The sequence below is a fragment of the Manihot esculenta genome, chromosome 10 (genome assembly GCF_001659605.2).
Source record: "Manihot esculenta cultivar AM560-2 chromosome 10, M.esculenta_v8, whole genome shotgun sequence".
Classification (NCBI taxonomy): domain Eukaryota; kingdom Viridiplantae; phylum Streptophyta; class Magnoliopsida; order Malpighiales; family Euphorbiaceae; genus Manihot; species Manihot esculenta.
In genome coordinates, this window is record NC_035170.2 from 15,301,308 (window position 1) to 15,314,098 (window position 12,791).

The window sequence follows — 12,791 nt, forward strand, 5'->3', positions numbered from 1 at the left end:
ATTTTTATTATTAAGAAATAATTATCTCAATTAATTAGTTTTTAACCTATTTATATAATTAAAATTATTTGTTAAACTATTTAATTTTAGAGAAATAAATTTTAAATTTTTATAAATAAAAGTATTCTATAATTAAGTTTTTATTAATTAATGAGTTTTATGGACTATTTAAATTTAAAAAATAATTTAATTTTAAAAATATAAATTTAATGAGTAATAGATTAGATAATTTAAATTTAAAAATAAGTATTATTTTTTTTAGATAATAGGTTAAATTATTTAAATTTAGAAAAATGAAATGAAAATATTGTTTCAATATTTAATGGGTTAAATAGTTTAATTTAAAAAATAAAATTTATGGTAAATATTATATTAAATTATTATGTTACTTGAAACGTATTACTTTTTATGGGTTTATATAATTATATTTACAATAAAAATATTTTTTTCTACCATAAATACAATTAAAAGTCAATTTCATAATAAAATGAAATATAAATTATTCATCATCATCGTGGACTTATATTGAAAGAAGATATCTTTGAAAACATTAAAGATGAAGTTGTTATTAATATATTTTAATTAATAAAAAAATTAAATAAATTGTAATTTAATTTTAATATTTTATTATTTTTATAAATTTTTTGAATATATTTTATTTTTATTGATCATTTATTAAAATCAACCCTTAAACAAAATTTTTAAATCCATTACTATATGCAAAAGAAGTTAGTAATAAAAAGAGAGTATAAATACAAAACACAAAAGAAAATATATTAAAAATAGAGTTAATTATAAAAAAAATTCTAAATTTTTATTGTTTTAACAAGTATATTTTGAATAAAAAAATTTAATTGATATATTTTATATTAATCACTTAAACTTATTTATACCATATTATTATTTTAAATAGTTAAATCTAACAGAAATATCATATTATTGTTTTAGTCTGCATTAAAAATTAATATTTTAATATAATTTAAATAATTTTTTTAAAAAAAAATCTCAAACTTTATTATTTTTAATAATTATACCCTAATTTTTTCTCAATAAATATTCTTCAAATGTAGTTTTTAAGTTTGATTTGATTTTTTATTCGATTCGGTTAACTTATAATCACATAGAATACATTTTTAAGCCAATAACTCATTTCTTAAATACTTTCTTACATTATTATAGGTAATAAATATTATGGTAATATTATCTCTGCAAAATAAAAAATCATGATTCTACCTACTTAGAAAAATAATTATAATTATCCTATTTACTCTAATTGAATTTAGACATTTTTAGTTAATTATACTTAAATAGTTTAATAGATATAATAGATATAATTCATTAAGTTAGAAAATGAGTTATTGGCTTAGAGATATATTTTTTAAAATTATAAGTAAATCGAATAAATTGAAAAACTAAATTAAAGTGAAAAAACTGCATTTGGATATATTTTTTTTAAAAAGAAATTTAAGATATAATTATTAAAATAGTAAACTTTTAGGGGTTTTTTATAAAAATTTCTTTTGAATCATATTAAAATATTAAGTTAATTCTCAAAATTTTGAAGTGTCACGAGACGTTTTTTAAAGAAATTCAAGAATGCAAATGCATATTTAATAATTTAAAAAAAAATTATAAGTTAATTTTTATAGAGAAATAATTAAAATCACTATTATTATTGATTTGACTGGAAAATGGAAAATAGAGTTGTACTGAGAAAGAATGTGAGGTGGTTGGCGCCTACGGCAGTCACTCTGACACTTAAATCAGTAAATTAGAGAGTAGGGCGAGAGTATTATAATGCTTAGAACAAAAGAGTAGTTATGTAATAATTGCATATTTTTATCGTTGTAATCATTAGTTTTTATACTGTAAAAATAAGTTAATTATAACATTTCCTGATAATCCAATAATGATGTAGCCAGCTAATTGATAAAAGATCTGGTCGGTTTAATTGGTCAGAGATCTCGTGATTATAGACGTAACGGGGATCTACTGGATGATATTTACTAATGATAACTTTATGTAAAGATCCGATCTCTTTAAGGGAGGGCGAGTCTTGTTGAAGGATCAGATGTCACGGTGTTCAGGTTTTCTTTTCTCTCGGCGGGTTTGAGTATCATCTAATCAGACCCTTGCCACGTGCCCCTGTATTCGAGTGCCAGCATATGACATTTTTTTGGTGATTATTGTGTAACATCAGAGTTCTCCCGCTAGTCTTTGATTCTTCATATTTGAAAGTAACAATTATTTTCGCGATCTAGGGCACGTGGCTCACTTAGATTGGCCTTTCTATATTCGCATTGCTTTGCCAGCCTGGCCAATTTTCGGGCATTAACTAGCCCTGGTGAGCTTCTGGTCAGTCCTGTCAAGCTTCCGTACATTTTTTAGCGCTGGCAAGGTTTTGGACATTTTCTAGCCTTTGCGAGCTTCTGGACATTTTACAGCCTTGATAAGCTTCCGTGCATTTTCCAGCCTTGGCGAGGTTCTGGGCATTTTCTAGCCCTTGCGAGCTTCTAGAAAGCCTTGTCGAGCTGTCGTGCATTTTCAAGCACTGGCAAGCTTTCGGGCATTCTCTAGCCCTAGCGAGCTTCCGGGCTTTTTTCTAACCCTTGCGAGCTCCTTGACATTTTTCAGCCTTTACAGGCTTCCGTGCATTTTTCAGCACTAGCGAGCTTCCGAACATTCTCTAGCCCTTATGAGCTTCTAAGCATTTTCCAGCCTTAACGGGCTTCCAGTTACTAACTAGCCCTAGCAAGCCTCTGGGTATTTTCCTCCTTGCAAACTTCATTCACTCATTTAGAAGCCCATCCTGCCTTCTTCGATCAAAAAATCTCGCCCGTTAATGATAGGCCTTCCTCCTATGCAAAAAGTTTTGGATTTCCGAGAGTGATTGTAAGAGCAGTGACAAATGCCTTGGGAACTTTCTACAAAACAGGACTAATGCTCAGTCACATGGCCTAGCTCATACCCGCCTGGTGGCTTAGGCATAAAATGCCTTAAAATCTTTTCGCAAAATGGGACTAACACTCGGTTGGTCGCCCTAGCAAAACCTGTCTTGTGGCATGATGTAAAATGCCTTGCTTAGTGGGTCTGACACCTAGAAGGCCTGACGGATTAATGCCTTGTGGCCGTTTAGTGGGACTAACATCGGGATAGCCTGACAGATTCCTACCTTATGGCCTGACGTGAGATGCCCTGTTATGCGGGACTAACACCCGGATGACCTGGTGGAACCTGCCTTATGGCTTTTTAGTGGGACTAACACTTAGATGGCCTAACGAATTTTCGCCTTGTGGCCTGACATAAGATGCCTTGTTATGCGGGACTGTAACGACCCGAAAATCGGACCGCTACCGGCGCTAGGATCCAGATCGGCTTAAGGCCGCCGGGACCCGTAGCAAGCCTGACATGTAACCTGTAAACCTGTTCAATCCCATACATGATCAACAATCATACATAAAAATTAAAAACTTTTCTGGCATTCATTCTATCATACACCAAACTCAACCTGTGCATGCACTAAACATAGCCATAATCATAAACTTGACCCCTCTGTGGGATATCATCAATGCCCCAATGGGCGATATACATGTGTTGAGTTGGCTAACATCTATATCATAAAATATCTAAGATCATGTATTCAAAAGGGATAACAACATCCATAGGGTCAAGCACAACCTCTAATCATCAATATCAATATACATAACATGACTATTCAACTTTACATCATAATACAATTTATCATGTCCACTTCCTATCTATTACAACACACGACTTTACTCTTCTTGACTTCCCTGTCTAGCCCGTACCTGCAATCCTGGGGGATTAGAGAAAAGGGGTGAGCTACTAGAGCCCAGTGAGCAGAATAATAGAAAACATTTAAATCTCATGCCATCATGTAATGCAACACATCACAACAAATCACATCTCGGATGGTATTGTCACCAATAGTCCTCTACATTCCAAAGTGTCGGGACGTAGAATGGGTACAACCGGTCTTTCTCTTAACATAACATATCATAACATTCCAATGTGCCAGGAACGTAGAATGGGTACAACCTGGACTTTCTCTTACATAGTGCCAGGGACGTAGAATGGGTACAACCTGGACTTCCATACCATACCATGCCGTAGCATCATCATATCATATGAGGACTAAAGGGTCATCTAATAACCAATCCACATCAACATCATAAATGCAATGCAACATATTCGTGGATTCTAATGCAAACAACCTATTTCATCACATGGCATTCATGATGCATGAACATGCTCAATTGTATAATTCATTTGCTTTAAAAACATAAGGTTTATTCTACTCACCTCTGGCAGAAGCTTTACCGACTTAGAAGCAGCTGAACTCACTGCTGGGGTCCTTGGTTCCTCGGGTCCGAACCTACACAGGTGGACTAAAATGAGGGACCAAACAACTAGAACATAACTCTAAAAACATCCCCCAAAAACCCCCAAAAACACCTCAAAACAATCATGCAAAAACATGCAAAGGAAGGCAGAACAGGGCAGGTTCGGCGGCATCTTCGGCGGCCGAAAGTCCCTCCAGAGCCGAAACCCAGACAGGTTCGGCGGCACCTTCGGCGGCCGAAAGTCCCAGACAGAGACGAAAGTCTCTTTTCGGGGGCAACTTCGGCAGCCGAAAGGCCTGCCTCCCCAGCCATGTTCGGCGGCCGAAAGTTCCTTCGGCTGCCGAACCTGGTTTCTGCCAAAGGGCAGAAACTTGGCTCCTTTAAGCACATTTGCCTCCAAAACTTCCAATCATGCATTTAGCTCAACCAAAACATGTAAATATACATACATTGGCTCCTAGGGGCTTCAAACTAACTTAAACCCCAACTACAACACACAACAACAACACAAATCCAACATACATTGCTCAAAACATAACATTAACTCAAAAACCTAACTATTAGCTAAACATGCATTCTACCCCATAGATCTTGCATAAAACTTACTTTAAACATGAAATGAACTTAAGATCAGCTCTTACCTCTTGAAGATCGAGAGAGAGACGTCCTAAACTCGGAGGTAGGAGATTTTTGAGTTCTTGAACCTCAAAGCTCCAAAACTTGCTTTAAACTCGAAAATCTTCAAAACAAAGCAAAAACTTGTGAAAATCTTGAAAGATTTGAAGGAAAAACTCAAGGATTGGTGAGGAACGGCGGAGAGCTCACCTTGGCCGACAATGGGGAGAAAAACTCGCCCGTTTTCGGCTAAGGGACCCTTTTATAGTGGCTGGCCAGGCCACGTTCGGGGGCCGAACGTGCCTCCGCATGCATGCCATGTTCGGCGGCCGAACTTGAGGTTCGACGGCTGAACCTGGACTTTCCTCAACCTATGCCTTCGGGGGCCTAAGGCACACCCGAAATGCCTGCATGTTCGGCGGCCGAACCTGGGTTTTCCTCCAAGGTTGTTTTTATTCAAAAACTCATTTCCTCTTTACTTAAAACCATCAAAAACAATTAAATCATTTTATGAAAACATGTTTCTACCCTACTAGAGGCTTCCGACATCCGAGATTCCACCGGACAGTAGAAATTCCGATACCGGAGTCTAGCCGGGTATTACATTCTCCCCCCCTTAAGAACATTCGTCCCCGAATGTTCCTCAACTAGCACATGCATAGAGTCATCACAACATACACATAACACACATGAAACATACAAGAACTAACCTTAGAAAAGATAAGGGTATTGCTGGAGCATGGACTCCCTTGTCTCCCAAGTGCACTCTTCCATATTGTGGTGGTTCCAAAGGACTTTCACCATCGGGATTTCCTTGTTTCTAAGCTTTCTGATCTGGGTGTCTATGATCCGCACTGGCTGCTCAACATAGGTGAGATCCTCTTGGATCTCCACATCAGGCTCACTAAGAACCTTGCCCGGATCTGACACAAATTTCCTCAACATTGAAACATGGAAAACCGGATGGATTCTTGCCATTGAAGCAGGCAAATCTAGCTTGTACGACACATTCCCAATCTTCTGCAAGATTTCAAAGGGTCCGATGTATCGTGGGGCTAGTTTACCTTTCTTCCCAAAGCGAACCACTCCTTTCATTGGAGACACTTTGAGTAATACCAGATTCCCCTCCTGAAACTCTACCTGTCTTCTGCGGATGTCTGCATAACTCTTCTGTCTGCTTGCAGCAGTCTTGATTCTCTCTCTGATTATGGGTACCACCCTGCTGGTGATCTCTACTAGCTCAGGCCCTGCCAAGGCCTTTTCTCCAACTTCCTCCCAGCAAACAGGTGACCTGCACTTCCTCCCATACAAAGCTTCATATGGAGCCATCCCGATGCTAGCATGATGGTTGTTATTGTAGGCAAACTCCACCAAAGGGAGATGCTGCCTCCAAGAACTGCCAAAGTCCAGCACACACATTCTAAGCATATCCTTGATAGTCTGGATGGTCCTTTCTGACTGTCCGTCAGTCTGGGGGTGGAAGGCAGTGCTGAAATCCAACCTAGTACCCATGGCATTCTGCAGACTCCGCCAAAACCTTTAGGTGAACTGGGGCCCTCTATCAGACACTATTGAAACAGGAACCCCATGCAGCCTGACGATCTCATCCACATATACCTGCGCCAACTTGTCCACAGAGTAGCCACTCCTGACAGGGATGAAGTGAGCAGATTTGGTGAGTCTGTCCACAATCACCCATATGGAGTCCAATCTGTTGGACGCCGCCGGTAACCCCACTACGAAGTCCATAGCTATATTCTCTCATTTCCATTCTGGAATAGGTAGCGGGTTAAGCATTCCAGCCGGCTTCTGATGTTCCAGCTTCACCCTCTGACACACTTCGCAGGCTGACACAAACTGTGCCACTTCTTTCTTCATAGCTGGCCACCAATAAACCTTCTTCAAATCTTGATACATTTTGGTGGCTCCGGGGTGAACGTTGTATCTTGCATTATGAGCCTCTCTCATAATGTCTCCTTTTAGCCCTATGTCATCTGGTACACAAAGTCTGCTCCCATAGTGGAGGATCCCCTTACTGTCAAATCTGAACTCACTGTCCTTGCCTGACTGAACAGTCCTGGCAATCTTCACTAACTCTGGGTCCTCATGCTGTTTCTGAGCCACCTGCTCCAGAAACACAGGTGTCACTCTCATCTAGGCCACTAAAGCACCAGTACCAGACAACTCCAACTGTAGACCTTCATCAATGAGCTTGTAAAACTCCTTCACCACTGGTCTCCTCTCTGCCGTGATGTGGGATAGACTGCCTAGTGACTTCCGGCTTAGGGTGTCTGCCACAACATTCGCCTTACCCGGATGATACTGAATCTTGCAATCATAGTCACTCAGCAGCTCTACCCATCTCCTCTGTCTCAAGTTCAAATCTCTTTGACTCAGGATGTACTGTAGGCTCTTATGATCTGTAAAGATCCCACATTTTACCCCATAGAGGTAGTGCCTCCACATCTTGAGTGCAAAGATTACTGCTGCCATCTCAAGGTCATGTGTGGGGTAATTCAACTCATGCTTCTTCAACTGCCTAGAAGCATAAGCAATCACCCTCTCATTCTGCATCAGTACACAACCTAGTCCCACACGGGACGCATCACAAAAGACTGTAAAGTCCTCATCACTAGATGGCAGAGCTAAAACTGGTGCTAAAGTCAACCTCTTCTTAAGCTCTTCAAAACTCTCTTCGCACTGGTCGGTCCACAGAAACTTCTGATTCTTCCTGGTTAGTCTGGTCAGAGGAGCTACTATTTTCGAGAAGTTCTGAATGAACCTCCTGTAGTAACCTGCCAAACCCAAGAAACTCCTGATCTCCGTCACTGAAGTGGGTCTAGGCCAGTTAGCCACAGTTTCTGTCTTCTTGGGGTCTACCTCTATTCCATTCTCTGACACTACATGACCCAAGAACGAAATGCTCCTCAGCCAGAACTCACACTTAGAGAACTTGGCATACAAGCCATGTTCCCTCAAGGTCTATAGAACCAACCTCAGATGATGGGCATGCTCCTCTGCATTCCTGGAATACACTAAGATATCATCTATGAAGACAATAACAAAGTGATCCAGGTATTGACTAAACACTCTATTCATGAGATCCATGAATGCTGCAGGGGCGTTGGTTAACCCGAACGGCATTACAAGGAACTCAAAATGCCCATATCTGGTCCTGAAAGCCGTCTTTGGCACATCCTCATCTCTGATCCTCAGCTGATGGTACCCAGATCTCAGATCTATTTTGGAGAAACAATCCGCTCCTGCTAGCTGGTCGAATAGATCGTCGATCCTTGGCAAAGGGTACTTGTTCTTGGTAGTGACTTTGTTCAACTGCCTGTAGTCGATACAAAGCCTAAGGGATCCATCCTTCTTTCTCACGAACAAGACTGGTGCACCCCAAGGTGAGGTGCTCGGTCGGATGAAGCCCTTTTCTACCAGCTCTTGCAACTGTTCCTTCAATTCTTTCAACTCGGCTGGAGCCATCCTGTAGGGAGGGATAGAGATTGGTCGGGTTCCAGGCATCAGTTCTATCTCGAACTCTATCTCCCTAGCAGGTGGTAAACCTGGCAGCTCGTCTGGGAAGACGTCTAGAAACTCTCTAACCACTGGCACCGAGGCGGGCTCTCTAACCTGACTGCTAAGCTCTCTCACATGAGCCAAATACCCCTGACATCCCTTCCTAAGCAACCTACGAGCCTGAAGAGCTGATATCAGACCTCTAGGTGTACCCCTCCTGTCTCCCCTGAAGACAACCTCTGACCCATCCTGAACTCTGAACCTGACTACCTTGTCCCTGCAGTCCAAGGTAGCACCATGGGTAGATAGCCAGTCCATCCCTAGAATGACTTCAAAATCTGTCAAATCTAGAACCACCAGGTCGGCGGACAAGCATCTTCCCTCAACAAAGACTGGACTGCACTGGCAGACTGACTCTGCCACTGATGGATCACACTTGGGTCCACTGAACAAGAGAGGACACTCTAACTCAGAGATCATCAACCCCAACCTCTGAACGGCTCTCGGAGCAATAAAAGAATGAGATGCACCAGGGTCCATCAAGGCATACACATCTGAACAACCAATGACTAAATTACCTGCCACCACGGTGTTAGATGCATCTGTCTCCTGCTGAGTCATTGTGAAGATCCGTGCTGGAGCTGATGGACCTTCACCTCTGAAACCCGCTGAAGAAGAGGCTGCCCCTCTCCCTCTGCCTCCGCCACTGGCCTGAGTCATGGCTGGAGCTGCTGGCTGAGCCACACTACCCGAAGCTGTCTGCTGAGACTGTGCTCCAAAAGCTGCCCTAGGACACTCCCGAGCCATGTGTCCCTCTTGCCCGCATCTGAAGCAGGCTGCTGTCCCAGCCCGACAAACTCCCCTGTGTAGCCTACCACACTTTGCACAAACTGCATTATCCGCGCCAGAGCTTGAGCCACTCCCTAGTCCCAGACTAGACTTGACCTTGTTCCAAAACTTGTTCTTCTTGGGCTTCCTAGTGGTGTTACTCCACTTTTTGCTACCTGAAGCTGCTGCACTGAAAGAAGAAGAGCCTGGGGTCTTGGAACCAGAAGGCTGTGCCACAGACTGCTTAACTGTTCCCTGAACGATGGCACTGGCCTCCATTTCCCGGGCCATATCCACTATGGCGTGGAAGCTCTCCCTATCTGCTGACTGGATCAAGGAGGAATATCTAGAGTGGAGTTTCATGATATACCTCATTGACCTTTTCTGGTCTGAGTCAAGATTTTGCCCTGCAAATGGCAACAGCTCCAAGAATCTGTCTGTGAACTCCTCTACACTCATATCATCGGTCTGCCTCAACTGCTCAAACTCTAACATCTTCAGCTCCCTTGAACTATCTGGGAAAGCCCATCCTGCAAACTCGTTTGCAAACTCCTCCCAAGACATGCTGTCTACTCTGGGGTTCACATAATTCTTGAACCACTCTCGTGCCTTCTTGCACTTAAGTGTGAACCCAGCCATCTGAATGGCTCTACTATCATCAGCCCCAATCTCATCTGTGATCACCTTGACCCTCTCAAGATACACAAACGGGTCATCCCCTTTTTCATACTGGGGAGCACCCAACTTCATGTAGTCGGTCATCTTGACCTTGCTCCCACTGGTTGAGCTAGGTCTAGAAGGTTGGGTAACTGGGGCTGCTGGTTCTGTAGGTGGTGCAACATTTTCTGAGGTAGGGTTTGCTGGATTTGGATAGTAAGGTGGGGGTGGATACATTGGGTATTGTGAATATGGTGGGTAGTAGGGTGGGTATGGCATCTGTGTGGGATAAGGGGTGAAGCTAGGGTAATCCGATGTACCTCCCATCGAATACCCGGGATTTTGTGAGAAGTGTGGGTAGTGGGGTGGCTGAACAAATCCCGAGGCCTGAGTGCCTCCTTGGGACTCTCCCATTCCCTCTTCTGACATGCTAACTCCCAAACTGCCATCCCTCCTCTGCTCTACATCCATATCATCTCCCATGTCTTCTGACATTCCTCCTTGAACTGTTCCCCTCACTGATCTGCTCCTACCCAGATCCAGAGACCTTCTAGGGTCTCTTACTGCTCTTTCTCTATTAGACCTACTAGACATTGCCCTAGGCAATGTAGGAGGACGGGCGCTCATGCCCTCATCCTCAGGTGGCACTCCAGTCAATCGTGCAGATCGACGAGTTCCTCTCATCCTGTTTTCTGAAAAACAGCACATCACATAAACATTAGCATCATATGGTTCATGTGGGCACACATGAACCCTCATCACATACATATCATTCATATCATAGCATTAATGCACATGTATAAAATCATGGCATTTCACATCATCAAACAAGACAGGACTCCACATCCTATCCTAGTGGACATGATCTTCCTATTGTGCTTGACCTTTTATAACATCTATGAGCCCGACACTCTAGGTCCGACCATATGAACCTAGGGCTCTGATACTATTCTGTAACGACCCGAAAATCGGACCGCTACCGGCACTAGGATGCAGATCGGCTTAAGGCTGCCGGGACCCGTAGCAAGCCTGACATGTAACCTGTAAACCTGTTCAATCCCATACATGATCAACAATCATACATAAAAATTAAAAACTTTTCTGGCATTCATTCTATCATACACCAAACTCAACCTGTGCATGCACTAAACATAGCCATAATCATAAACTTAACCCCTCTGTGGGATCTCATCAATGCCCCAATGGGCGATATACATGTGTTGAGTTGGCTAACATCTATATCATAAAATATCTAAGATCATGTATTCAAAAGGGATAACAACATCCATAGGGTCAAGCACAACCTCTAATCATCAATATCAATATACATAACATGACTATTCAACTTTACATCATAATACAATTTATCATGTCCACTTCCTATCTATTACAACACACGACTTTACTCTTCTTGACTTCCCTGTCTAGCCCGTACCTGCAATCCTGGGGGATTAGGGAAAAGGGGTGAGCTACTAGAGCCCAGTGAGCAGAATAATAGAAAACATTTAAATCTCATGCCATCATGTAATGCAACACATCACAACAAATCACATCTCGGATGGTATTGTCACCAATAGTCCTCTACATTCCAAAGTGCCGGGACGTAGAATGGGTACAACCGGTCTTTCTCTTAACATAACATATCATAACATTCCAATGTGCCAGGGACGTAGAATGGGTACAACCTGGACTTTCTCTTACATAGTGCCAGGGACGTAGAATGGGTACAACCTGGACTTCCATACCATACCATGCCGTAGCATCATCATATCATATGAGGACTAAAGGGTCATCCAATAACCAATCCACATCAACATCATAAATGCAATGCAACATATTCGTGGATTCTAATGCAAACAACCTATTTCATCACATGGCATTCATGATGCATGAACATGCTCAATTGTATAATTCATTTGCTTTAAAAACATAAGGTTTATTCTACTCACCTCTGGCAGAAGCTTTACCGACTTAGAAGCAGCTGAACTCACTGCTGGGGTCCTCGGTTCCTCGGGTCCGAACCTACACAGGTGGACTCAAATGAGGGACCAAACAACTAGAACATAACTCTAAAAACATCCCCCTAAAACACCTCAAAACAATCATGCAAAAACATGCAAAGGAAGGCAGAACAGGGCAGGTTCGGCGGCATCTTTGGCGGCCGAAAGTCCCTCTAGAGCCGAAACCCAGGCAGGTTCGGCGGCACCTTCGGCGGCCGAAAGTCCCAGACAGAGACGAAAGTCTCTTTTCGGGGGCAACTTCGGCAGCCGAAAGGCCTGCCTCCCCAGCCATGTTCGGCGGCCGAAAGTTCCTTCGGCTGCCGAACCTGGTTTCTGCCAAAGGGCAGAAACTTGGCTCCTTTAAGCACATTTGCCTCCAAAACTTCCAATCATGCATTTAGCTCAACCAAAACATGCAAATATACATACATTGGCTCCTAGGGGCTTCAAACTAACTTAAACCCCAACTACAACACACAACAACAACACAAATCCAACATACATTGCTCAAAACATAACATTAACTCAAAAACCTAACTATGAGCTAAACATGCATTCTACCCCATAGATCTTGCATAAAACTTACTTTAAACATGAAATGAGCTTAAGATCAGCTCTTACCTCTTGAAGATCGAGAGAGAGACGTCCTAAACTCGGAGGTAGGAGATTTTTGAGTTCTTGAACCTCAAAGCTCCAAAACTTGCTTTAAACTCGAAAATCTTCAAAACAAAGCAAAAACTTGTGAAAATCTTGAAAGATTTGAAGGAAAAACTCAAGGATTGGTGAGGAACGGCAGAGAGCTCACCTT